General features: G+C 37.5%; 1 protein-coding gene across 5 annotated transcripts in view; it reads left to right on the top strand.

The window, feature by feature from the left end:
• Nucleotides 1–2,986: 2,986 nt before the first annotated feature.
• The window catches only part of src (v-src avian sarcoma (Schmidt-Ruppin A-2) viral oncogene homolog), a 77,173-nt gene continuing 67,862 nt past the window's right edge, over nucleotides 2,987–12,297 (top strand). For all 5 annotated transcript variants that reach the window (XM_066670882.1, XM_066670881.1, XM_066670884.1 and 2 more), the window contains exon 1: nucleotides 2,987–3,276. The gene's annotated coding sequence lies outside the window, so the exon portion shown is untranslated. The remainder of the gene's footprint in view (nucleotides 3,277–12,297) is intronic.

Raw genomic sequence — 12,297 nt, forward strand, 5'->3', positions numbered from 1 at the left:
AAGAAGGGGGGATGCCACACAGTGGTAAAAAATGGCCTTGTCCCTTGTCGCTTTTTTGGGATTTGTTGACGCCATGAAATTTTGAAACAACATATTTTTCCCTTAAAATGATACATTCTCTCAGTTTAAACATTTGGTCTGTGATTTGTGTTCTATTCTGAATAAAATATTAGATGTTGGCACCTCCACATCATTGCATTCAGTTTTTATTCACAATTTGTTTAGTGTCCCAACTTTTTTGGAATCCGATTTGTATGTAAGAGTACATTAAACTTTCATAAATCATGCTTTGCATAGTTATATTCCATCCAAATGCTCATGTATATACTCGGCACCCTCAAGGTTTCCACATTGTTGACATCACAAAGCGTGAACACTTAGGAGGACCATATATGGCAGGGGTCAGCAACCCGCGGCTCTTTGATCCCTCTGATGCGGCTCAGCTTTTTGAAAATAATTACTGAGTATTTAATTAAAATGTATTTTATTTTGGTTCGTTCATTTTCAAAATGTAATTCTATGAAGATTATGGTGATCTTATAACATCTAAAATATTTTCATATTTAATATTATAATATTTTTTTCGCTCTTAATACACGTCACAACTTCCAATATGCGACACCCACCAGTGTGCGGCTTCTTGAACTTTTTGACAGCTGACAGCACAGCGCCAGTAAAATAATGACGGCACGCAGAGAGAGGACAGCATTTTTGTTTGCTGCCAGTGGATAGTTTAAGTTTGTTGTTTTTTTTTTCCATTACTACAAGGACTCAAATAGACATTGAGTATTTTACTTAACTGTCAACACAAGGTTTTTTTTTCGGAGTTAATTTTTTATTTTTTTTTTCATTACTACAAGTACTCAAATAGACATTGAGTATTTTACTTAACCGTCAACACAACGTCTTTTTTCGGATTTAAAAATATTTTGTTGCATGCAGAAATGTTATTTCATTTTCTCTGCAGTCGTTCATTGATTTTATAAATGTAACACAGTATAGTTTGTTTATACATAGCACAAAAGACCCTGTTATAAGCAGTGTTATTTCATTTAAAATTTCAAAAGGGTTTTGTGGCTCCCAGTGTTTTCTTTACTGTGTGAAACAGGTCCAAATGGCTCTTTGAGTGGTAAAGGTTACCGACCCCTGATATAGGGCCTAGGGAGTCATTTGTATCTGAGTGTTACTAGATCTCAGTCAGTGACCTAAGTGCCCAAGCCTGAAAACTGACTCATTTGAACGGACCCTTCCGACAAAGCCAATTGCTCCAGCATTATTTGTCAGAATCAGACATTGGTTGTAAATATTTTTTTTCCCTTTGTTTGAACGGTAAAATTTCTCCTAGCATTTGGACTGGTTTGAAGATCACACACTCTCTAACCTTACCTCACCTGATAAGCTCAGTCTGTTAGACAAACATGGTTAATTTTACGAAAGTGCACCATGTGTTATATGTTGATCCTGTTTTCAGATCCTGTTGCTGTTTTAATAGATAATGATCAATCCATGTATATAGTTGCAAAATGGGGTATAAAGACGTCTTCCTCTGAGTTCCTTTTCAGTCTGAAATCAGTTAGAGACCAGTATAAGACCTCATCAGACTTCATTCTGGAACCAAAGTGCTCAATAAACAGCATTATATCCCGACCGGTCTCCTCTCTTCATTTTGAAACCACCAGAACACAAGTTTACAACACATTATGAAAAGGTTTTTTCAGTGTGAACATAAGGACTCTGCCCATTTGTCAAAGTCTCATTAAATTTCATCACAAGTGACTCCCTGTAAGACTATATGTTGTACTGTATATCTGTTGTGAAACTATGAACTATGTCCAGCAATGACTGAGATTCCCCTCCCCCCAGTCACATTTTACCTCTCTATATGGTTAAACCCTTTTAAAAATCACTGTGTCAGCCGTATTTTCCTGTTTTTCAAATTAATCTCCCAATATATTAGTCTTTATGAGATATTTACAATGGGACAATTTCTCCTTATTATGATTCATGACTATATGTGTTTTAATGGTGAATATATTGTGTCATACATCATATTCTTTCAATTAATAATGTTACCTCGCCTCTCTCCATGGTGATCTAAAATCTGGTTGACACCCTAGCTTAAAACTTGTTTCCCATGTCTGCTCCCTGGATAAGACTTCTTTCTTTCACCTCTAAATTATAGATAAAATGTGACCACCGCTTTCCTGGCCTGCTCCCAAAACTCTCATTCATGTTTTTTTTTCTTGCTTTGACGATTGCACCTCTCTTTCTGCAGGTATGACCTCATCATTACTACAAAAACTGCAAAAGGTTAAAAATTCTGCTGCTCATTTCTTCACTCACACCAGCTCATGTCAACACATTACAAATATTCTCCAAAATTGTCACTGGATCCCTCTAATAATCTTGCTGTTTCCTACCTGTCTGACTTTCTTCAACCCTTGAACCCAACCAACTCTCAGGTATTCTTCTTCTGGCCTGCTTACCATTCACTCTGCTTATCTTCCCAGCTTCACGTCTCTATAACTCTCTCCCTCCACACAACCAACCGTCAAATGGTGTTTATTCAGATTCAACCTTAACAAAAAATTGTCCTCCCTGGCAAAACACTTGCCTCTGTCCTGAAACTTATTATCACACTAATCTATTTTTTTATTCATGTATTTATAAATATTCTTAAAAATTATAAAATGTTTTACAGTGTTTTGTCATATCAATAAGAATACAATTATCGCAAGAAATACCCTGAAATATTGTGATATTATTTTAGGGCAATATCGTCCACCCTTACAGGGCACACCAATGTCTATCTTTTCCTCGTGTACTCTCTCTCTCTCTCTCTCTCTCTCTCTCTCTCTCAGTACACTTAATTCCCAGTCGCTTTAATGTTGTTCCTCAGCAACGGAGGCGAGGTGATGTAGCTATGTTCAAACACTAGACACTACAATCAATACAAGAGAACTGTGGGCTACAGTTATTCACATTGTTTGTTACGTACTGTGAAGACCGTCTCTTCAGATATTATTGGATTCTGTCGGGGACGGTTCCTCTCGCTGCTGCGCGGATTCTCAGGCAATCCCCGTCGTGACCTCACTCTCTATCCCGCCCCTCACAAACACTACTGAATGGATTACTGTCTTGTCGCTTTGCTTAACGTGCTGTGTGAGGGCTGCTGTCGGTGTACATTTTTTGACAATGAGAATCTGAGTTAAGCTCTTTTTTCACAGTCTTTGGTACAGAAACGACAGAGCACTTCTTCAAGGGAGAAACGCCGGGGTGAGTAAACAGAGCACCGAGATGTTTTTTTTATTATTATTTTTGGATGGCGAACGTTGTGTTTTGATGTTTCTGTTTTTTTCTGCTGTTGCATTGCGGCGTCGAAACTGTTTGGCTCTTCTAACCAACAGCCGCGTTCATATCTGGCTAACGTTAAATGGAATCGTTCACTGAACTAAATGATTTCTTAACGTTCGTTCTTTCACACAACAATTAACTCTCGCGATCGATTTCGAGAACTATACGTTGTGCTCTGGACTCAGTCACCCACTCTTTGTGAAGCCTTGATGAAACTACAGCATTCACTAAATCTCACAATGTTCAAGGTGATGCTAACATCAGAGTAAAACACCGAAAGGTCCAAAGGCAGGGCTGGGAGTCGACTCTCGAATAGAATTCATTCTTCGCTTCCAGGCACTCTTGGCCGGAGAGCCGACTTCCAAAATGTAGACACGGTTCCACATATTGATGTTAAGTGTAAGTGGTTAGGAGCCAAGCCAAACAAACCTTACAAAAAATTATAAGAAATATAATCCAAAATACTACACATTTAATATCAAGAGACATATTGATTTGGAAACCTTAAAAGCATATTTATTTGGTATATAACATCCTCAACACAGCTGAACAAGTTTTGGGAAAACGAGTAACATTATATGTGGGCTTTCATATTTCTTGCCACTCTGCCATAAAGCCCAGACTGGTGGAGGGCTGCAGTTATATTTGACTTTGTGGAACTTTCTCCCATCTCTTTGTACTGCATCTCTGGAGTTCAGCCACAGTGATCTTTGGGTTCTTCTTTACCTCTTTCAACCAAGACTCTTCTCCCGTGATTGTTCAGTTTGGCTTTACGGCCAGGTCTAGATAGAATTTTGGTCGTCCGAAACTTCCTCCATTTAAAAATTATGGCGGTCACTGTGCCCTTAAGAACCTTGAGTGCTGCAGAAATTCTTTTGTAACCAGTGCCTTGCCACAATTCTGTCTCTGAGCTCCTTGGGCAGGTCTTTTGACCTCATGATCCTCATTTGCTCTGACATGCACTGTGAGCTCTTATATAGACAGGTGTGTGCCTTTCCTAATCAAGTACAATCAGTTTAATTAAACACAGCTGGACTCCAATGAAGGCGTTGAACCATCTCAAGGAGGATCAGAAGAAATAGACAGAATGTGGGTTAAATATGAGTGTCACAGCAAAGGGTCTGAATGCTTATGATCATGTGAAATTTCAGTTTTACTTTTTTTAATAAATTAGCAAAAATGTCTACATTTCTGTTTTTTTTAGCAAATGGCTGCAATGACACAAAAAGTGAAAAATTTAAAGGGGTCTGAATACTTTCTATACCCACTGTAGGTCTGTGTGAGTGTGGTGAGAGAGGCAGCATGAGTGTGTGATGCCCTGTGACAGACTTGTGCTTTGTAGAGGGTGTGTTCCTGCCTGTAACACAATGATTCCAAGTGAATGAAATGGACATAGAAAAAATGACAGAAAATGAATTGACTAGATGTATTACTCTAGATACATTGAAAAACAGTGAGATATAACATTTGTTAAAAAAATGGCTCATGTCTCATATGTGTAATATTGTGTTCTTCAGTATACTTCTCCTAGTTTTATTTTTTGGGATTTGTAATTGAGTTTTAGAATGGATTCCATTGATTCCCTACACATGGAATCAGATTCAGAGATGACTCCAGACATGGATAACACTCCCAAAGAGCATGGTGCAGTCTGCTTCATATATATAAAATATGTAAAGAATGAAAAGAGAATATATATATTTTTTGCAAGGGTCCTGCCAGCCTTACATTATATTTAATCCTTATTAAGGAGTTACAGAAAACTTATCAGACTCCTTCTCCTCTTCTGTAGTGAACTTCTCTGAATTGCTGGCTGTGTCATACACTCAAGAGTATACTTCTCCCACACAGAATGAGTCAAAACAATAAATATTGCTTGATATTTTTATTTTCAAAATCTCTCAAAAGCTAAGACACAGAACAGGCATCAGTTTATGTTAGAAACCAACACTTTGGGTTTTGCTTTAAGGACAGTAGAGTTTCCTGGTTCTGAAAGTTTTCTCATGGACAGTCTATTTTTAATGGTTACAGAATCACACTTTTTATCAACCATTTTATATGTGGCTTTGAAATATTTGGCCATTTACCATCTCCAGTGAAAATCAAATTTATTAACTACATGGAGTGTTGTTTATATGCCAGAAATGAGAAGTCAGTGCCATGTGTGAGCATTTCCACTTTGTAATTTCAGTATTTCAAATGCAGTCTGAAATATGTGGATTCACACAGCCAGGGTTTCTTACGCCATAAACCTAAGGAACCAATCCTGTCAACTTACAGGGCAGGGCTTTTGACAGAGAGAAGGAGGTTGGAGATGAAGACAGGGACTAAATGCGTATTCATAGATGTGTACTTACTAGATGAAGGGAAAAAAAATATATTGGGATATTTTTTTGGAAATAACTTCCAATATGTGTATTTTTTAGATGAACTTAATAGATAACAGGTAAAAAAAATTCTGAAAGATTTTATTTTGTTTCTTTAATTTTTAAACGGTCCTGTGAGGTCAAAGAAAGGGGTCCCAGTATCAACAATGAAATTATAGCTGTTTTATTTACTATCCAAAAACATCAACCAACATCCAGGAGTCATGTAATGTTTTATATGTAAAATTATATACGCATATAATTGATAAGTCTGGCAGAATACATTTTCTTTGGCCATTATTTTGCCTAATAGTGCCTTATGAGTACAGCTCCAAAATAAACAGGGTTTTAATTGTACATTGTAGGCCAAACCCTTTTTTGAAAAGCTATCTTAATGTGCAATATTATAAAACATATTCCTAGTAATTTCATGCAGTAACCCGTGAAGACAAACTCTTACTGTCATCACCCAACTGTCATTCTTTAAATTTGATTCACCACTGTGGACAATTCTGACTTTTCACATTAAACCCCTCTGAATGACTCTGATGAAATCATGTTGAAATTTTAATATAATCCTGCCTTTCCCTTTAAGGGAAACCTTGTTTAATGTAGTCCTTTCATAAGTATCTTCATAGAGGGTAAACTCAAAATGTGTCCAGACTCCCTTGTGCTACAGCTGAACTTTTTTTTTCCCTGCAGCTTGATCAGAGAGTCAAGCATGGCTGCTGTCACACCTGGATCTCCAGCACTGGTGGATGAAACTAAAGCTAATTACAATGCATACAGTTTAATAGAGTGCTTTTGTATGCCCAGATTAACTGCATCTCTCTCTCTCTCTGTCTCTCTCTCTCTCTCTCTCTCTCTCTCTCTCTCTCACACACACACACATTTTCTCATCCTTCTACTTCATTTATTCACTATTTTTCTCTCATTAAACACTCTCCTGCAACATCTATCATACTTATCATAAAGTTTCTCTTTCCATCTTACATCTTCTTCTCTGCTATTAACAGTCCCCGTCTTTCAGCAGCTTCCCTGTATCTGCTTTCTGTCTCTCTTTATCCCTTTTTTATTCACTCAGTTTTTGGACAACTGAATGATAAACCAAATCACAATAACAGTTATTTTCAATATATTTTTTCACACCAGTTTTCACACCAAACAGATCTAAAATAACAATACAAAATTTAATTATTATTTTCTATTTTCTTGATAACATCATCTATGCATCTTTCCTTTTCTCTTGTGTATCACATTAAGTCTCTCCTGCAACTTCTAACCCTGTCCTGTTCCCACCCACCCCCAAATCACTCAATCACACACACACACACACACACACACACACACACAAATGTTGTGCACATCATTGCCCCAGATGCTGTGTATTGTCTCGTATCTTTCTGATCTCCCTCTGGGCTAGTTAGTAGTGTGTAGGGATGTACACAACTGCATGCTACACAGAGCAGAAAGAAGGGCTTTAATGTTGCTGGCCTAACTCCACTGCTCTTTGTTTGATCCCAGCTCTTTGCTTATTTGCTATGATTGCTGTGAAACCATGTCTTTGTGTACCCTTTGCTGGGGTGTGTGAGTGACAGCTGAATGTCACTTTTAATCAAATCTGACTTCTGTCCAGATTTTAGCAGCATAAATCGACGTGTGTGTGTATCAGGGTGTGCTGGTGTTTGTCTCTGTACGAGTGTTAATATTAATGAGTGGCTGTGTGTGAGGGTATGTATTAAGGTCTCAGTAGGGATAAAGTATTCCTGCTAATCTTAAGGAAACAAAATGCCGTTGACACAGGAATAAATACATGCATTTTTTTATTATTCATTTATTGAAAACATTACTGTTATCATGCAAACAGAGTTTAAAACTGAAAAAATTAAGTTTGAAGCTGTCACATCAGCCCAAGCAGTTTCTCCTCCAAACCACCAGAGGTCACACTCACCTGAGTTCTAGCTTAGATTCCTCACCTGTCTCTGATTAGGCAAATCATTTGTAGAATATTTAAGCTCACTGTTTTGTTCCACAGGTTGCAAAGTATTGTTTGAACTAAATTGGCAATTCTGAGCATTAGTTTTGTATAAGCTTTTCCTGTGTTTTTTTTTTTTTTTTTTAAATCTTGGCTTTAGACTCAGTTTATTTTTTATTTGGTTTTTTGACTCCTCTTCACCTTGTTTTTTTGTCTCTTGAATAAACCTGCAACTGACTCCTAAACATTTTGTAAGACTGAAATTTATGACAGAAGCTTACCAGCCCACAAACTATGAAAACAAAACAACCAATTAAATTTGATATGGTCTGCCTAGGTCAGAACACATGGGATAAAACTATGGAGGTATATTTGGTGCAAAACCCCTGAGCACCTGTGACAGTGAAATTTGTAGTTTTAGAACATAGACACACACACACACACATATATATATATATCAGTAAATTTGAAGTCACAGAGAAAATCTTTTCAGGACTTCCAAACCTGTTGATTTTTTTTCCTCTCACACACATACATCTTAACAGATTACTTCATTACTTCAATTACAAATTCTTCATTTCAGGTGCAAAAATACAAAAAACACACAAGTACAAAAATATCATACGCTCGCAGTTTTGCTCCAGTTGCAGGTGTTAATATGGTGCACATCTCATTCACACACTCATATTAAACATGCACAAAAGTAGCACAATTGCAAACCAATATGTGAATCTGTGCAATACGAGTTGCACACCTATATGTTTATTTGTATTTTAAAGTTTTTTGTAAGGGTATATTTGTCTTGCACAAAAACAAGTCAGTGACTACAACTGATCAAATCTGTGGCTACAAATCTCAAATGCTTTTTGTACTTGTGTGTGTACTTGCTCAAATATTTTGTACTGTACTGTTTGTGTGTGTGTAGAATTGGATGGGCAGGCAAGATTCATATCTTAAATTCTGGGTCTAAGGAAAGAGAATTTGGTTTGAAGATATGTTCCCTAAACCATGTATTACTCACATCAACCCCAGACATGGGGCCATTTAATAAGTCCTCTTCAAGTTAGAAGTAGATGTCCTTGGATTTATCTGTTTGTGCAGTCCTTAAGCTTAATTAACAATCCTTCATTAGATCTTTTTGTCACAAAAGATCTATGGAGTGGACGTAATGCCTCTAGGAATTTGATGAATGCATCAGATTGCAAGCTGAGTAGGGATGAGATCTGTAGAAAAGGAAGCTCTTGAAGGTGAGATCCTTGCTGATTGGTGGTGTGCCGATACACTGCAGACTTTGTCCGGAACACACTGGAACCTTCTGTCGATGTGGAGTGGTACCCTCAGCTTGAGGCTTCCCCATGAGTGACTTTCTTGTTTCCCACAAATCCAAAACTGGGTTGAAATTTGGCATGCATTAAAAGTGGCTTCATCTTTTTCTGATGTGTGTGTGTGTGTGTATGTGAGAGAGAGAGAGAGAATAAAATCATAAAGAGGCTCCCCAGGGAGGTCTGTTAAGCTGAGCTAGATGAAACTTATTAACTCTGCTAGATGACTAAATTCAGAAGATTTAAACTCTCTTAAATGGCATTGACTGGAGCCATTTCCTTTTTACGAGTCTGTAAAATTCTACTTCAGGGGTAACTAACAGGCAGAAACAGGCACTGGACAATCATTATTTTATGACCTACAATGTGACCTAAATGGGGTATAGGGAGACATTTAGGATTAGACTGGGATTTGGGTGTGGAAACATTTCTGATCATCTCACTTTTTCAGACAAGAACTACTTTATTAAAATCAAATCAGCAAATCATTTAGGCAGATAGTCATAATAAAACACCATCCTCCTAGACTATGTTACACGCTCAAAAATGCTAATATTGCTAACAGCACATACGTTTTTTTTTCATTATGAAACACTGTGGGATTATTTGCCATCTGATGCAAAGAGGTGGTGGACTTCTGTGCTTCTGAGTGTTGTGAGACACTCTCCAGCATAGGGAGGAGCTGTACATGAGAAATTTGTCCATCTTTCCCATCTGTGTTATTGACATCGCTAACAGTCTTCCTATGTGTCACAATGAGACAGTGTCCATTTAATCACGCATCGGAAACCAATGTGAACATACTTACCTTTGCAGAATGAAGAATAGTTTTAATTAGCTAGCTAGATTGTGCTTTAAAAACAGCCCTTCTTTCTCAGTCACATGGACTAAGTGGCTGACCACACAGAGCTCTTATCCAATGTGCTGCATCGATATACATGTTTGGAGGCCATTAAAACGGAGGATGTGATGCCAATTCATTGCGAGGAACAGTGCTGCTCTGTCCTCCTGGAGTTCAGGCCACTTCCCGTCGGCTCGGCAGAGGAGAAGGGCCACAGATGCTGTACATTTACTCTCAATTCCGCCTCTGTTCTCCCTTGTCCTTCGGCATGGATTTTTCCCATGGGGGTTGTGAAAAAGGGGAAGGTTGGCATTTAGTGTGACAAGGATGTTTTCTTCTTGTTTTCCAGCTTCTGAATTACTCATTGTGAACTTATTTAGATTAGTGCTATGCTAAATTCCTGTTTTTTTTTAATTGCAGGCAGACAGCATCTTTGTAATGAGGAACAGAATCAAGCATAGAATATATCAAGCATAGAATATATATAGAATATAGTCCCCACACTACGTGCTATGACCCTAATAAGAAAAAACCCGACAATCGCTATAGGGTCCCCACACTACATGCTAGGACCCTAATAATTATAGACCAGGTCACTGGTGAGTAATTTGATAAAAATAATTTCAGGATTACTGAGAATAAGTGATAATATCAGAATGGTATGAATGAATCGTAAGGTGAACACAAACAATTAGTTGTGCAATTGTATAACACCCATAGAAAAGCATGAAATAAAATGGGATGCTCTGCAGCAACTGCCTGTGAGCCAAAGCTCTTCATGGTTCATGTCAAATCTTGGCTAGATAAGTGTAAGCCCCCCATGCATTGAACTCTGAAGCAGTGGAATGGCATTCTTATGAATGATGAGGCTCCATTCAGTCCATTTGGTATAAGTTGGAGTGAACTTTGTGATCACTCAACATTGATGCCTAATGTTTTGTATGGGAGAACGGTATCAAATGCTCAGAAGAATATTTCAAAAGCTAATGTAAGGCTTTTCCAGGATGATCGAGGCTGTTTCTGCTCCATACAGGAACAAAACCCCTGTTAGATTAAAAATTTAATTTTGAATCTTAAACTGAAATTGTTGTATTTATTATTTTCAAATTTTGATTTTGGTCATTATTTATGGGTCTAATAAGAGGGTATCCAAGTAAGTCATGCTATTTACTCCAGGATTTGCATGTCTATTCATTTTATTATAAATCAGATTTCAGTGCTTCTGTGATTCAATCAGATTAGGACTAGATATGAACATATAGTAAATTTGGCATGCTGTAGCCTTAGTTGCTTTAAATATGGCCTCCTATGGCCTCTATTTTCAATACCTTTTGTTTTATCTATTGTAAGAAGGTGTCTTGTGTGTTTTATGTGTGAAACACATGCTGTGCAAGAAGTAATGAGGAACTGATGAATGTGAAGCAAGGTGTTAATTAAACTGTGATAAGAATATGTGAGATTGTTGGCCTTGACAATGCATGTGGACATTTTGTCTAGTTCAAAGCTATATTTTACATATAGAAACACCATTTTAGATTTGGTTTCTTTCATAACTATCCTCTCTTCCAATTACATTTATCTTTTCTACATTATATTTACATCATATGAGCCTCTATGTTCAAACAATCATCACTGGATAATTAGGAATGCTGTTTGCATTTATAGGCAAGTATATTCTTGAATAGCTTAGACCTGCTCAGCAATTATGTTCCCTTTCGTGAGCAGACTAGGGATTTGAAAGGCTTGTATGTTTTCACATCCCTCAGCATGGGAGGCAGAACTAGTTTCTAAAACCGCCTGCGGTGACTGAAAAACTGAGCTCAGTCTGTTTTTCCTCTGGAGGAAAAGTCTTAGAGCTCAGCCAAACACACTACCGCTATGAGCTTTTCATTTTATCACCTTACTAATATTAATATTATTAATTGTGCTTAATATTAACCTCTGCATTGGTCAATCCTCTGACAAGGGAGAAGGGAGACAATCAATACCACATTGTGGAACTGACTATCACAGAGCTCATTAATGTCCAGCTGTATAAGTGCTATGTCTATTTATCCAACACTGCATGTGTTAATTGAACACCACAAGTGTTAGTTCAATGCTGTAGGTGTCGGTTCAGCTCTGGGGTTTTGGCCATATTCATTCATTGTGGTGTCCATAGTTACACAGTGGTCTAAGCACTGGCCCTATCACCTGATTCACATCCTGGTGATGTTTCAGTCATTAAAGGCTGGGAGTCAAGGCTGGATCCGAATATACAGCTAGTTGAGGCTAGACCAGAATATTCAGCTATTCACATAAGTGTAGGTATTCTGTTTTTTATTTTGAGATTCAAACATTTTTTTAAGTAATAAGGCTCTTCAACCCTAAAAACAGTGCTATTCTCCTTTGCTCTCAGAATCAAAAATTCTATCAAAAATGATGGTAAGAAAGGGAGCA

This window comes from Hoplias malabaricus, chromosome 5, assembly GCF_029633855.1.
Source record: "Hoplias malabaricus isolate fHopMal1 chromosome 5, fHopMal1.hap1, whole genome shotgun sequence".
Classification (NCBI taxonomy): domain Eukaryota; kingdom Metazoa; phylum Chordata; class Actinopteri; order Characiformes; family Erythrinidae; genus Hoplias; species Hoplias malabaricus.